This window comes from Antedon mediterranea, chromosome 1 (assembly GCF_964355755.1).
Source record: "Antedon mediterranea chromosome 1, ecAntMedi1.1, whole genome shotgun sequence".
NCBI classification, from domain to species: Eukaryota; Metazoa; Echinodermata; class Crinoidea; order Comatulida; family Antedonidae; genus Antedon; species Antedon mediterranea.
Genome location: NC_092670.1, coordinates 39,990,388 through 40,005,664, shown reverse-complemented (window position 1 = coordinate 40,005,664; position 15,277 = coordinate 39,990,388). Strand labels below are relative to the sequence as shown.

The 15,277-nt window shown below is 33.4% G+C and overlaps 1 long non-coding RNA gene across 1 annotated transcript; it reads right to left on the bottom strand.

The window, feature by feature from the left end:
* Positions 1 to 12,692: 12,692 nt before the first annotated feature.
* LOC140050004 (uncharacterized) lies at positions 12,693 to 15,198 on the bottom strand. Its single transcript, XR_011845348.1, has 4 exons — positions 15,173 to 15,198; positions 14,987 to 15,064; positions 14,777 to 14,827; positions 12,693 to 14,501 (listed from the first exon to the last, which is right to left on the bottom strand). It is a non-coding gene; the product is annotated as an uncharacterized lncRNA (long non-coding RNA).
* Positions 15,199 to 15,277: the final 79 nt, after the last annotated feature.

Genomic DNA, 15,277 nt, shown 5'->3' with positions numbered 1-15,277 from the left:
AAAATCAATAATAATCAATCGATAATACAAATCCAATTCGATAGTGGAATTTCCAGATATCGACTGATGTAGAACTTAGATTATCTGTGAATATTGTATGACGCGGTGGTACCTGGTTTGAATTATTACCGGTATAATTTGGAATTTTAGAAAACTTTGTGAAACGACGAAAATAGACGACTATTAGATGTACGCGTCATATGCCCTAAAATGCTTTATTAAACAATATAGTTACTTTCTGGATATCGAATGGTACCGTATACCTATAATTAAAGATGTGTTGGTAAAACACATTTTTTAAACGCTGTTAAAGTTTGGAACAATATTTGTCTTTGTATAAAGAAATCGACTCTGGGTTCACTGCATTTAACTGTATTTTTTGTTTATTATTATATTGCACGTTTATATATTTGAGATTAACTAGAAATCAATTTTTTTTTCAATTATAACCGGACCTAAACTATGGATTGATCTCTCTATTAAAATAAAACTTTCTGTATATTTAGTTACTTTCAAACAAATATGTAAAACGTTACCTATTAGCCATTCAAACACCCTGACCTTTTTGTTGTGCTTAATAGTTTATCTCTTTATAAATTTATTTTATTGTTTAATATTTTTTTCATGTATTCACATATATTGTTGGGGTCCTCATGGGACAAGGCTTCGCCCTGATTGCGGACCCAATGTATTATTGTTATAACTTAATATGGCATATGCATGACATAATATGTGCTGGGTTCATGTCACTGGCTGTGCAGTTGGGCTCTCTTGATAATACATTTAATTTCTTATTAGGACGTATTTCATATAGAAACACGAATTCGATATACTATCATATACTGATACTGTCCGTCTATACTGAAATGAGGTCCTGTCCAGTATAGGAAGATGATGACGATGAATAAAGTAAAAAATTTTTATTATTTGCTATCGGTACCATAGTAACCTAACTATAGGCTCTTGCGTCACAATACATGCATTACAAAATTTATTAAAGATTCTTTATTAATGTATCTAGAATCACCATAGTAGCCTTTGCGTTGTCGATCATTTAAGTAGTTCTGACGCTATTATCGCATAGGTTTTTGAATAAAAATTAACAAAAGCATTTCCGTAGGAGTACATCGGAATATGCCTACCAGAATTTGTTTTTAATGGAGAGAATCAATGTTGGTTTAATAAAAGGTACTTTTAAGTAGTTTCCAATAGCAAATGCCTTATAAAAAAAAAAAAGGTAAATGATTTTATCGGACAAAGGAGGTAGCTGCTATAGACTCTAGACCTATGTTCATAATATTCATATAACATTCACGTAATCCATTATTTCTATATCTAACTAATAGGCATTTTCATCAAACGAAAGACATAATTATTTCAATCGATTACAAACAATGCTGTTCAACGAAAAGTAACACAATAATAATAAAAATGTAATATTATAACTAATGCATTGTTATTACTATCGGTTAATCAATTAATAGTCACCAGGTAATAACTCTTGCATCACAAACTGTTAAAGCAAAAGAAAAAGCATATAAAAATAAAAATGGAGAACCAGACCTGTAAAGTAATGGTGTACCAATCTAAGTTCAATGATATAGGTAAGTTTCTTTCTATTACTCTACAATAGATGCCTTATGTTCTAGGAAAATTAATTTTCCATTGAAATTGCTGGACAGTTTCACTTGCACATATTTTGAATTGTTGTCTTAAAGAAGGTGTCTTGTTATGGAAGTTAGCAACAGACATTCATGTACCAAAATGTTCTAATGTGACATCATTCCAAGACCTCAGGCCAATTTCACTTACCCCTATCTTCGCTAAGTTATTTGAGTCATTCCTTGCTGATTGGGTGACTAGTGACATCTATGAACATTTAGATACAGTAAATGCTCCTCTACTAGCCGCTTTATTCCTGTGAACTTTATTCGATCAATCATAATAATTTTTTTAGTCATAATAATAAGCATAAAAACGCGTAGGGCTGGGATTTTTACAAACAAAATATGTAGTATAAGACTTCCTACAGTGGTTATTTACAGTAATGATAATAATGATAAATATATAATAGTGATTATTTATAATTAGGCCTACAGCCAATTAACAATGAAAAATAACACTTCATTTTAATAATATTGAACAATTAATGAAACAGAAGTACAAGTTGAATAATAAAATATACTGAACAATGTTTCATTAGAGGTATAATAATCTTTGTGCAGATACTTGGAAAGCAGATAGTAGAAGTATAGGCTTAGGTGGATGATCTCACTCGTGGCACTGCTAATGCCCCTAACCTCCAATCTTGTTCTTACTGAGTGGTCTGATACAAATCACATGGTCCTTAGAGTTATTTTCTTAAAAACACCTATTCCCCTCCAAATTATTATCTTAGCGGTACAACACTCAATGTTGTTTCGTGTATGAAACTTTCCTGGACTTATTATCAGGATGACTTGAAATGGGATAATAATTTCAGTGACATGGTCAAAAGAGTATCCAAAAGGTTGTATACGTTATATATTCTTATGGCCAATGTTCATGATATGATATTACGTGTTATTCTAGGTCAACTCTTGAGCTTAACGATTTTGACCACTCTTGCATCCAAACAAAAGAGACGTTTTAACTCCTAAGATTGAAAGTTTCAAGCGTAGCTTTGACTATAGAGTCCCAACCTTACTTAATAATCTCCCGTCCTTTATTCGCCAGTCTACTGTGGGAAATTTTAAGAAATCTTTGAACAATATCTTAAGCATGGAGATCCATTTAATCCTAAATCTAACTAGTTTTTTTCTTGTATTTGTTTGTTATTTATAATAAATTGTACACACATTAGCATGTTGCACCTGTTTGTATATATTGACATCTTGTATTATATCTAAATATTTGAGTTATTTAATTTTATGGAATCTGGAAACTTTATCAAAATTTATAGTAGTTTTTTGTAATTGATTTTTTTCATTGTTTTGTATTGTCGACGGCTCCAATGATCAGCATTGCTGGACGGGCTACTCGCATGAAAAACATAGTTCAATAAAAAATACCATTATATTCCGAAATTGTCATCTTCATGATGATGATCATGATTTAACAACGATGACCGACCAGACGATGCAATTGTATTATCCGGTTTGATTAGTTAGTCGTGACAGAATTACCAACACAATCAAAGACTGAAATGTGCTCATGGCATGGTGTATTTGTACCATAATTACCGTATACCATGTATACTGTATAGGCCTATTAAATATTGAACATTCACTAATAAATGTGCAGGTCTTAATCGTCCAAAGCTGGAAAGGTCTATCACCATACCGGGCCCACTTGTCATTATACGTGATAATATACCAGCTCGGCGCCAATTTTCAGCACCTGCGGGGACGACTAGAAGAAGAAGAACACATAGTGATTCGCAAGGTATTTAATTATATTTTCTATAAATGTTAAAATAAATAAAAGGTTAAAGAAGATAATAATAAGCGTTAGGTTTGTTATCGAACGCAATGCGTACGATAATCAATGGCGTTAAAAGTCAAGGTGTTCATACACAACGATCAACATTACAATGCCTTGCGTTTACGCTCTGATTCTTAGGTCAAAGCAAATAGAACTATGCATACATTCATGACAAACGCATTACAGTTTACATTGTAAAGTTATTTTTTGCTATTTTTATTTATATAATGTTACCTTCATAAAGCTGATTTTCCACTAGGCGAATTTGTTCGCGCGAATCGAAAGCGTCATGCTCTGCGCATGCGTATTCGAGTTTCTGTCTGTCATACTCCCTTCTGCGACGAATTCTAGTTCCTTGATTTTTCGCTGCAGCGAAATTTATATTACTATACTAGTTCGAATAAATTGTTTCTACTTTTTGCGAAGCGAAATATTGCGCAACCAATCAGAGCTCAGGAAATGAGCTATGAGGCTTTCATGAGCAGTCATGCGAATCGAAATGCTCAGCAACCACGCGAGGAACATGAACGTCGCAGCTATTCGCCCATGTAGTGGAAAGAGAGTAGGCGATTTTTTTCTCTTCGAAACGTTTGATTCGCACGAACAAATTCGCCTAGTGGAAAATCGGCTTTATGTACTGGTTTGTTCTAAGTACTAACAGAATTGCATTCTAATTCTAAATAATTTTATTTTTACATGTAGGTATTGATAAGTTACCACCGATGGCTGCTGATAAAGAAACAATGCCAGGACTACTGTCAGAATCAAATAATGCTTCTCAAGGTATATTTTTGTTTATATTATCAGATTATTCAAATTCTTCCGAATAAAAGTACTACTTGTTTGAAGACTTTGAAGACAGGTATTTATTTGTTAACTGTAGTACTATAAATGGAGTGGAGTTGTGGCTTGTGGTTATGATGCTTGGCTACCACTCCAAGGATCCTGAGTTCAAGTCTTGTCACATGTCAGGATTTTTTCTAAGGACAAAATTACAACTCCACTCCCAAGGTCATTAAATATGGTAAAAAAAAAATTAAAACATAAAAAATTAATACTGTATACATTAATACGAAACATATTATGTACACTTGATGTGGACTTGGTTGTCGGTGCCCCTGCTTTAACCGTTCAGCCACCGAACCGAGTCCGAACTCTCAACTGCTGAAAGACAAAACTAAAGCACGTTGTTATGTTTATTTTTTAGTTATGGCATCAATACATCTCACAGACGGACAAAGTAGGCCTACTACTTTAGAAAAAATGCTTCAAACTTTTCATGAGAAGATTTCAAATTTGAAAGACGTATCTGAAACAAATTTTTCTACTTCATTATTTGCTGCGGGAATATTCGACCATAAAGGCGGTAACCTAACTATCAAAGATGCCAATGTCAATATCTTCATCCCAGAAGGTGCAATTCCTAAAGGAACAAGACAAGAGGTATATATCTACTTAGATCCAGATGCACATTTGAAGCTGAACAACAGGGATGAGACACGAGTTGCTCCTATCATACACTGTGGTCCACCAGGAACTACTTTTGATGCACATTTCGTTCTAACATTTCCACACTGTGCCGAAAGAGAAGATCAATGGACATTTTCAAGTCTGATTCAAAATTCCAGTGATGCTAATGACGGTAATTGGCAAAACATTGATGATGTCGCCGATGGAGTAAGCATGTGCTCAACCATTTCACCAACTTTACACTAAAAGGTAGCATCCATCAGCCAGATGGTTGTAAGCTTATCAACGTTTGCACTTTTGGAAAAAGTTACGACAGAAGTAATTCGTATACTTTTAATTTTCGCGCATGGATTCCACATGACAAACAGGTTAGTTGGTTATTAGCAACAAGTGTATTTTTTTGTTTCTTTAGGGGCTAAAAAATTATAGCCATACAGGTACCACATTAGTGTTGTATTCAATGCAATATTTTTGCTTTATCAACCGTCATAAAATCAAGATAAATGAAATTAACTCTATATTTATTTAAAATGGCAAATCACAGAATATAATTAAGAGATATCGAAATGATTTGATTTCTCAATCAACAGGTCGTTATGTCAGAGCAACATGACCTCAGAGAGCGTCAAATGGATGCGATAAAGACTTTGCGTATACAAAATACAGGTAGAGACGTCATGGTATACATTTCTAATATAAAAGAAGGATGGGAATCCGATTATGAAGACAGAATGGTGAGTAAATTAAAAACTGATTTTAAGGCGTGGAGGTACGAGAACTATATCCATTGCTCTAAATAACAATGTGAAAATAAGATTCTGATTCAAGTGTTACAAAACATTGATAAGGATACGCTGTATGCCATGGTAGAAAAATAGGCCTATGGCCCGTCCGTCAGTCATCAGTTTGTTTAAAACACAAAATGTATTGTACTGTATTTAAAACTACTTCATGATATAACCAACAAAATGGTTTTATCATGGAGGACATAAATAAATGTATTTCTCATCCATGTTTATAAAAAAGCATTCGACAGTATGGCACCAGAAGGAAGAAAAATAAATACAGATTACAATTTTCACAGGAAATAAGTCACGAAAACTTTTGGTGCGAACCATATGAAGAAGGTAGCACACCACCCTCCCGTCGCTTTAGACTGAAAACTACAGATTCCGAACAACAGACAGTGCATTGTAGAGTGAAATCAAGACAAGATGGCGGGAGTAATGAAATATTTCTCGAAGTGAGACCAGATGCGCAAGTATGTATGATTTTGTTATTTTTGGTCTATCACTGCATCAAGTACCATGGCATATACATAGGGCCAAAATTAATTACCCGAGGTCATACAGAGACTGCTTGTTTAAATCAAAACACTTACTAATCTGTTTAATATTCTAATATTGTAGGGTCCATATACAACAATACGGGCACCTATTGCTGCAGAAGGAGACACAAACTTGATGGTAGCATGTGATCGCATATTTGGTCCACTGGATGATCTTGAGCTACCAGCTAACGTTTGTCACGACCTCTGTATGGAACTTGATAGAAAAGAAGCCGACTGTCGCGACTGGAGAGGTCTGGCCATGCAAATGAAACTTGATCCAATGATTGCAATTTACGATAAAAATCCATTTATTTCATCTCCAACCGCTGCTTTGTTAAACATTCTAAAAGAAACATCTTCTGGAGAGTTCTGCAGTATCCTATGTCAGCATCTGGAAGATGCCGGAATAATGTCTGCTTCCGAACGGATTCAAAAAAACCTAAAGAGTAGGTCTACATAGAATATCATGTATCTCCTCAAAGACAAGATTAAATTAAATGCATTATAAAATAACAACAACACAAAAACAATTATACTGTAATTATAACAACACGTGTCTAATTACAACCTTGAAAAAATGTTGGATGTCTTGATAAGTTTAATCTAGATAGGTCTATTTTATAGGTCGAAAAAACTTCCTCAATTTGGAAAGATTGTATCTATTGATAAAACATTTGATAAAACACCAACACCAAAACTATGTTATACTCAAGGTTAAATATAATAATACATTAAATTCTCTCATTCATGTGTATATACTCATGGTAGGCCTACCTACCAAGTTCATTCACGGCTGATGGTCAACTACTAAACTGTAGCCAATTTTAATTTTGATTTAAAAATCACTTGTAGGTCCTACAATTGATCCTTCAAACTATAAGTTTAGAAATGATAATGATGTTATCTTTGAGAATGAGAAAAATCCGCCCAACCGAAATCTAATTATAACTGTATCTATATGTTTACTCCACTGTTTCAATTTGGCTTAATTAATATTTATTTTTGTATAAATACAGTATTTTAATGATGGAATGGATAGAATTCAGTATAAAAACGAATCACATTTTCTCTCACTATCCCGTATGAACTCTTACCAATAAAACCATGGAAGAATTATCTTCTGATAAATATTTATAATTTATTTATAATTTAGATCTTGGACCACCAAAGCCTATCGAAGACGAGCAAGGCACTGTTTATGAAAAGATGCTTCGGATTTTTCGTGAGAAAGTTTCAATGATGAAATTGAAAGACGACGTATCTGAATTCAATTTTTTTACTTCAATATTTGCTGCCGGAATATTCGACCATAAAGGCGGTAACCTAACCATCAAAGATGCCGATGTTAATCTCTTTATCCCAGAAGGTGCAATTCCTCAAGGAACAAGACAAGAGGTATACATCTACTTAGATCAAGATGAACACTTAAAACAGGAACAGCCAAATGAAACACGAGTTGCTCCTATCATACACTGCAATTTTAATTTTAGAATTCCAACTATCAAGCCAATGGCACATGTGACCTTTTTTTACAATGCTATTAAGGAATGGAATAACTTACCAATTAACATTAAGGAATCACAAACTGTTTGTTGTTTTAAAAGTAAAGTTAAAAAGTATCTACAGGAACGTACACTAGCTCTAGAAACTATTTAATAAGCGCTTTCATCTATTTTTGATAGTCCTTTTGCTGTTTTTTTTTTGTAATTTTTATATGTTTCATTGTATGTTTTTTTGCTGTTCTTTCAAAGGACCTCATTGGAAACAAGTCCGCATAGGACTTTTATGAGTTATTCTTGGCATCCTTTCTTGTTTTATTCTTGGTTTTTTATATTTGCTATTTTTAATTGTATGTCTGTGATTTTTTATGTACTGATGCTGAAATAAATCAAATCAAAATCCGACAAAATGCTACTTAAGTTGTTATTTGTCCTAGGCCTACTGTAAATTCAAACTATATTTTCAAGTGATATTTATATTTACATACTTTTGTACACAATTTTAATTTCAGTGTATTTTCTTTTTGATTGGTGGGTTATTTCTTATTTTCAGTGACTTCTGGAAAGTGTACCAATACCCAGTGGAAACAGCCAGGGAAAGTCAGACTTACTGTACTTATTACATAATAATGAATCTATACAAATGTGAACATTGTGGAGATAAACTTGTGTTAAATGATTTGAAGATACATTTGGGGATGCATGCAGACTAACAATGAACTACTCAATGATGATAATGATTTCAAGCTGAACGTTCAAACACACCAGGAGTTTAAACTTCTTCGATGTGAACGTTGTGAGATTTTTCCTAGATTTAAAAAGACATTTGGGAGAGTACACAGGAGAGACACCATATGAATGTGAACATTGTGGGAAGAAATTTGTTATATACCCCCAGTACCTTTGTACAGTAGTAATGTATTGTAATATAATGTAAAGTATTGTAAAGCTGACTCAAAGATAGATGCATTCACTTCGACTACTTTTTAACAACTCTTTTATTCACAATTCTACTATCTATATGACTCATACAAATTGGTATAGTTACAGGTGGTATTTGTAAACCAACTGATAACATAGGAAGTGTATACTGATAAACAAATGTATCATCTTGCCTACTGGCACCATAGCTAGACATAACATCTCTCCCCTCCTAATTTCACATGTTACATTTAGGGAGTGTAATCAATTAACCAACGTGGTTTATAAACTTCACGTCTAGGTCTATCTTTATCAAATGTATGTACAACAGTATCTTTCTGTTTCTGTGTGGTTAGATCATTTGTTAGGTATTTAGCATTCCAGATCTTTCCATCATCTAGCTCATATGTAGCATTACTAACAATTCTTTTAATTTTTCCTCCATTATAGAACTTATTACTTGATTTATCAACATGTCTCGGATTCTTAATTCGTACTGAATCTCCCACTTTAAATTGTGGTTTCCTCACATTTTTCTTATCATCGTAATACTTCTCAGTATGTTTAATTCCATTTTGGTAACCATCTGTAGGTCTTACATTTAGTGTAGTAATTAATTTACGCTTATGTAATAATTCTGCAGGAGATATGCCTGTAACAGCATGAGGTGTAGATCGATAGATCATAAGAAATTCTAACATGGCCTCATTCCAATTCTTATTATTTTCATTGGCCATTTGAATGGTATGTTTAATTGTTCTATTCATTCTTTCAACTAATCCATTACTTTTAGGATAGTACAATGATGTTCTAATGTGTTTAATACCTCTCTCCTTTAAATAATTTTCAAACTCTATGGATACAAATTGTTTCCCATTATCGGATACCAACTCATTTGGTAATCCTTCTCTTGCAAATATCTGATCGAGAAAATTACATACAAATGTAGATGTAATATCATTAGTAAAAGAAACTTCTGGCCATTTACTGAAATAGTCAACTAACACAATAGCATATCTACACTTTCTAGGTCCCTTTTCAAATGGGCCTATTATATCAATAGCAACTTTTTGCCATGCATGTTCTGGTAACGCAATTGGTTGTAATGGCGCATTGTAAGTTTTAGCCGTCTTATCACTATTTTGACACGGTTCACAATTCTTAATTTTATCTTCTACTTTACGATCTATAGCAGGAAACCAGTATAGTTCTCTAATCCTGTTTTTAGTTCGTACAATACCTTGATGTGCAGTATGTGCTTCATCAATTATTTTACATTGCAATGATTTTGGGATTACCAGTCTCTCCCCCCTCATAATTAAATCATCATTTAAACACAATTCATCTTTTACAAGGTAGTAAGGTTTTAATTCTTCATTTAACATTTTCTTACTTGGCCATGCAGTTGTAATATACTTCTTAAGTAATGTTGACACATGATCAGTATTTGTCTCCTTAATTAACTCTTGTTTTGTAATGCAAGTTTTAGCATCCAATATATAACTTAATACATATTCATCACTATTATCAACAGAAGGATTATTTTCTGTTATGGGGAGTCTACTTAAAGCATCGGCAACAGAATTATTTTGCCCTGTAACATATTCAATCACATAATCTAAATTAAGTAGCCACTCTGCCCATCTAGCAATTCGCATGGTTTTATGACCTGTAGCACATGAACTTAGCAATTTTAAATTAGCCTTGTGGTCAGTACGTAATGTAAATTTGTTACCCAATAAGTAATTAAACCATTTTTTACAAGCATATACACAAGCTAATGCTTCTTTCTCCCCTGTTGAATAATTACGCTCTGCACTTGTTAATGTACGGGATGTAAATGCAATAGGAATTTCAATGTTATCCTTAATTTGACTTAGCACACCGCCTATTCCGTAATCTGAACTATCAGTGGTAACAATCACTGGTAATTTGGGATCAAACAAATTCAATGCAGTACTTTTAGCAATACTATTCTTTAATTTATCAAATGCGGCTTGTTGTTCAGTACCCCACACAAACGCATTTTCTTTCCTTAGCAAATACCTTAATGGTTCTGATGTAGTCGCATAATTTGGTACAAATTTTGCATAGTATCCAAACATTCCCAAAGCAGTTCTCAATTCAGAGATGTTGTTTGGAATTTTTGCCTCGATTATGGCTTTTACATGGTCATTATCAGGTTGAAGTCCTGAAGCCGAAATTGTATGACCTAAGTATAAAATTTGTTTCACTCTAAATTTGCATTTATCAAGGTTTAGCGTTAACCCTGCCTTTTGTATTTTACTTAGAACATTTTCCATATTAATAGCATGTTCATGTTCATCTTTACCAAAGACAACAATATCGTCAAGATAGCAACGTACCCCCTTTGCATTCATTAGGATTGAACTCATTGTTTTCTGAAATGCAGATGGTGCGGAAGCAAGACCAAAACATACTCTCTTATAACGGTAAAGGCCTTGATGCGTAATAAAAGCAGTTAAATCCCTACTTTCTTTATGTAATGTCAATTGATGGTACGCAGATCTAAGATCTAACGTAGAAAATACAGTAGCACCATGCAATGAATTGAATAATTCTGAAATATCAGGTAAAGGAAATTGGTCTACTACAAGTTCTTTGTTAACTTCTCTTAAATCTATACAAATACGTACATCACCGGATTTTTTACCTACTACGACAATAGGACTTACCCAAGGACTTGCATTAATTTTCTCTATAATTCCTTGGCTTTCTAACCTATCAAGTTCTTTAGCAACTTTGTCTCTTACCGTAAATGGTAAGCTTCGTAATTTCTGAATTTTCGGTGTACAGTGTTCGCGGACCATAACTTTATGTACGAAATCCTTCGCGAGCCCCACATTCCCATTGAACAATCTCGGATAGTTCTTTTTCAGTTCTTGCTTGTATTCAGCATCATCAATTGTAGTAGTATCTTTAGCAACTTGGACGTAAGCAATTTGTCCTTTCACAATGTTAATATTTAGGTTGCTAATCAAGTCCATCCCGAGAATAGGCGATCCTTTTTCTACAATGTAAATCTTCGCGTGCACTTTATTCTCTGGCTCACTGGCAAGGGTAACTGGTAAATTCACAAATCCATGCACATGTATCGGTTCCTTGGAGTAGGTCATCAGTTTGATTGACGCCTTTTGTAGAGCTTCGTTGACAAAATATCGATTATAGATTCTTTTGGGTAGAATTGTAACTGGTGAACCAGTATCTATGGTCATGTTCACTTTTGCTGAATGACCTATCAATACGTCAGTGCGTAATTTTCTGTTAACCATCACATTAACAGACATGGTTTCATCAATATTTTCAATTTCAACACTTCTGCAAACACTAGCAAAATGTCCTATCTTACGGCATTTATTGCATTTAGCTTTCTTTGCCTTGCATTTGACATCATTTGCTTTGTGCGATTTCGAACCACAACGAAAACAGTACTCACTGGATTTGTATTTTGCTGGCTGTTGAGCAGATACGAAAGAGTAATTACAAACCTAAACAGGTACTGGTAGTTCAGCTTTACCTATTATTTGGCATTCTTTTGCAGCATGTTCGCATTGCCTTGTAATTTCTATGGCAGTATTTAATGTAAGTTCAGTTTCCAGAAGTAATCTTTCGCGAATACGGGAAGAATTAGTTTTCTCAACTAACTGGTCTCATTTCATCAGCTATTACACCGAAATTACATGAAATTGATAATTGTCGAAGTTCTCTTACGTACTCATCTGATGTTTCATCCTGGAGTTGTCTACGTTGACGAAATTTGTATCTTTCCGCTACAACGTTTAATCTTGGGTTAAAATGTGCCCGCAATTTGGCAACAGTTGCATCATATGAATTAACATCATCATTTGGATCAATTTCTCTTTCTGGTAAAGAGCTGTAAATACGTTGACCCTCAGTACCAAGACAATGTAGTAATAGTGCTTTTCTTCTTTCAGCATTCCATCGGTCACTTCCAGACGCAAGAGTATAATTTGTAAAAAATTCAAACCATTGTTCAAACTTTAACGTTGATTTGCCTGGAGTAGGTAGAAACGGTACTGGTGGTGAAATTCCAGCCATTGTATCACTTAGAATTTAAAATCCCATCCTCGTCGCCAATTTGTTATATACCCCCAGTACCTTTGTACAGTAGTAATGTATTGTAATATAATGTAAAGTATTGTAAAGCTGACTCAAAGATAGATGCATTCACTTCGACTACTTTTTAACAACTCTTTTATTCACAATTCTACTATCTATATGACTCATACAAATTGGTATAGTTACAGGTGGTATTTGTAAACCAACTGATAACATAGGAAGTGTATACTGATAAACAAATGTATCATCTTGCCTACTGGCACCATAGCTAGACATAACAAAATTCAAACAGAGTGAAAATTTGATAAATCATTTGTGACATTTTAGCCGAGAAAAGCTACCATTTATTTCATTCACACAATTCCATAATCAATTTTACTAGTATAGTAGTACTGTCAGGTAATGGGCCAGTTTTGTTTATAATGCAATGGAATTTCTTTTAATATAATAAACCTAACCAATAAAAACAATTGTGTATTTTGTACTATAGTACAGTATTTAAAACATTAATAAAAGTATACAGTTGAATTTACCATCAGTTCTTGATGTGATACTGTACTGTTAACCTCAGACTATCTGACAAGATTTCTAGTATTGTTGGCAATAAAAGAAAGACAATAGGGCAACCACAAAAAAAATAAAGCTGAACATGGCGTGGGAAGTAATATCAAATATGAAAATTGTATTACACATAAATAATAAATAGGAAAATGCTGTTACATCTACAGTAGGGCCTACTACATAATTGATACATTAAGTAAGTAATATTTATTGCTTTCCAAATACAGTACAAATAAATAAAACAGTATAATGTAAATGAAATAAAAAGAGAAACATTAAATATAAAAATACAAGACTAGACAAGAAAATAAGCATGGAAAGCAGGGGATGGCCCTTTAAGCCCAGAGGCTTGTTTCCAAAGGGGTCCCCAACATAATAAAATAATATTACAATAATTATACAAAAATATGGATCTATTATTATTTTATACAGTATTACAAATTAATTTAATTTAACCAACAATTAGTTGGTGATCAAACACAATCTTCTTTGGATACCCTTATTGATCATAATTGTATCTATGGAGGTGGGATAATATACAGTACACACACGTTCATCTATGGCATATACAGTACACACACGTTCATCTATGGCATATACAGTACACACACGTTCATCTATGGCATATACAGTACACACACGTTCATCTATGGCATATACAGTACACACAAGTTCATCTATGGCATATACAGTACACACAAGTTCATCTATGGGATGTAGAGTACACACAAGTTCATCTATAGAATATACAGTACACACAAGTTAATCTATAGAATATACAGTACACACAAGTTAATCTATGGCATATACAGTACACACAAGTTAATCTATGGCATATACAGTACACACAAGTTCATCTATGGCATATACAGTACACACAGGTTCATCTATGGCATATACAGTACACACACGTTCATCTATGGCATATACAGTACACACAAGTTCATCTATGGCATATACAGTACACACAAGTTCATCTATGGGATATATAGATATATATAGTATCAAAAGTATCAAAACTAAAATAATTATACATTAATATTGGCATCATTTTATTCATGCCGAACGTGGCTCTGGCTCTTCTCTACGACTGCAGTGTCGTTCGCGTTTGAAGCCGTCTGAGACACGCTTGCTTGAAGAGCTCAGCTCGAAGTCTCCTATAAAATAATAAATGCTCTAATGCTGTACATTCCTCTGCTACGGTTCTATAATGTCAGTACATTACTATTAACAACAGATTAAACTTGCTATTTGTCCTTCTGTTGTAGCAAATGTTGAAATAAGAATTTAAGGCTTTAGACTAGGTAATCTATATATAAATTTAAGTAGGGGCAACATTTGGTAAATCGGGCGTTAGGGTTAGGGTTTTCCGATTGTGGTATACACTGTCTGATGGATGTCCATCTTGAAATATATACTATACATCTCTTACCTTTTTAACTTTTCTTCAATTTCCTTTATAACTTCCTTTATTTCAGAAATTCTAATATAAAAAATAAGTCAATTTTTGTGCATGTTTGCTAATCACCTGACAAGATGTCTACTGTAAGTGGGATTTTCCAGTCCAAAATTCCTAATTTACATACCGTACACACACGGTAGGAGAGGTGAAGTAGAAAACACTTAAATTTACAGCACTTACTCTTTTATAACCTTATACTTGATTTTGTTTGAACTGTCCAATCCATCATTAGCCAGACCGAATTCCTCTATTACAAATCTACAAACAGAATGTTAAAACTTATTAAATTAATATCATTATTAATACTGTATTATCAAATATTTAGTTAATTATATTACTTTTAATTTCACTGTATCATAACTTTACCGCTCATTATTTTCCATTTGTCGTTGATCGCATTTATTTTCGTATTCCTTTAGTTGAACCTGTGTAGATGAAATGACAATATCATGGTGACTACCATCTACATTA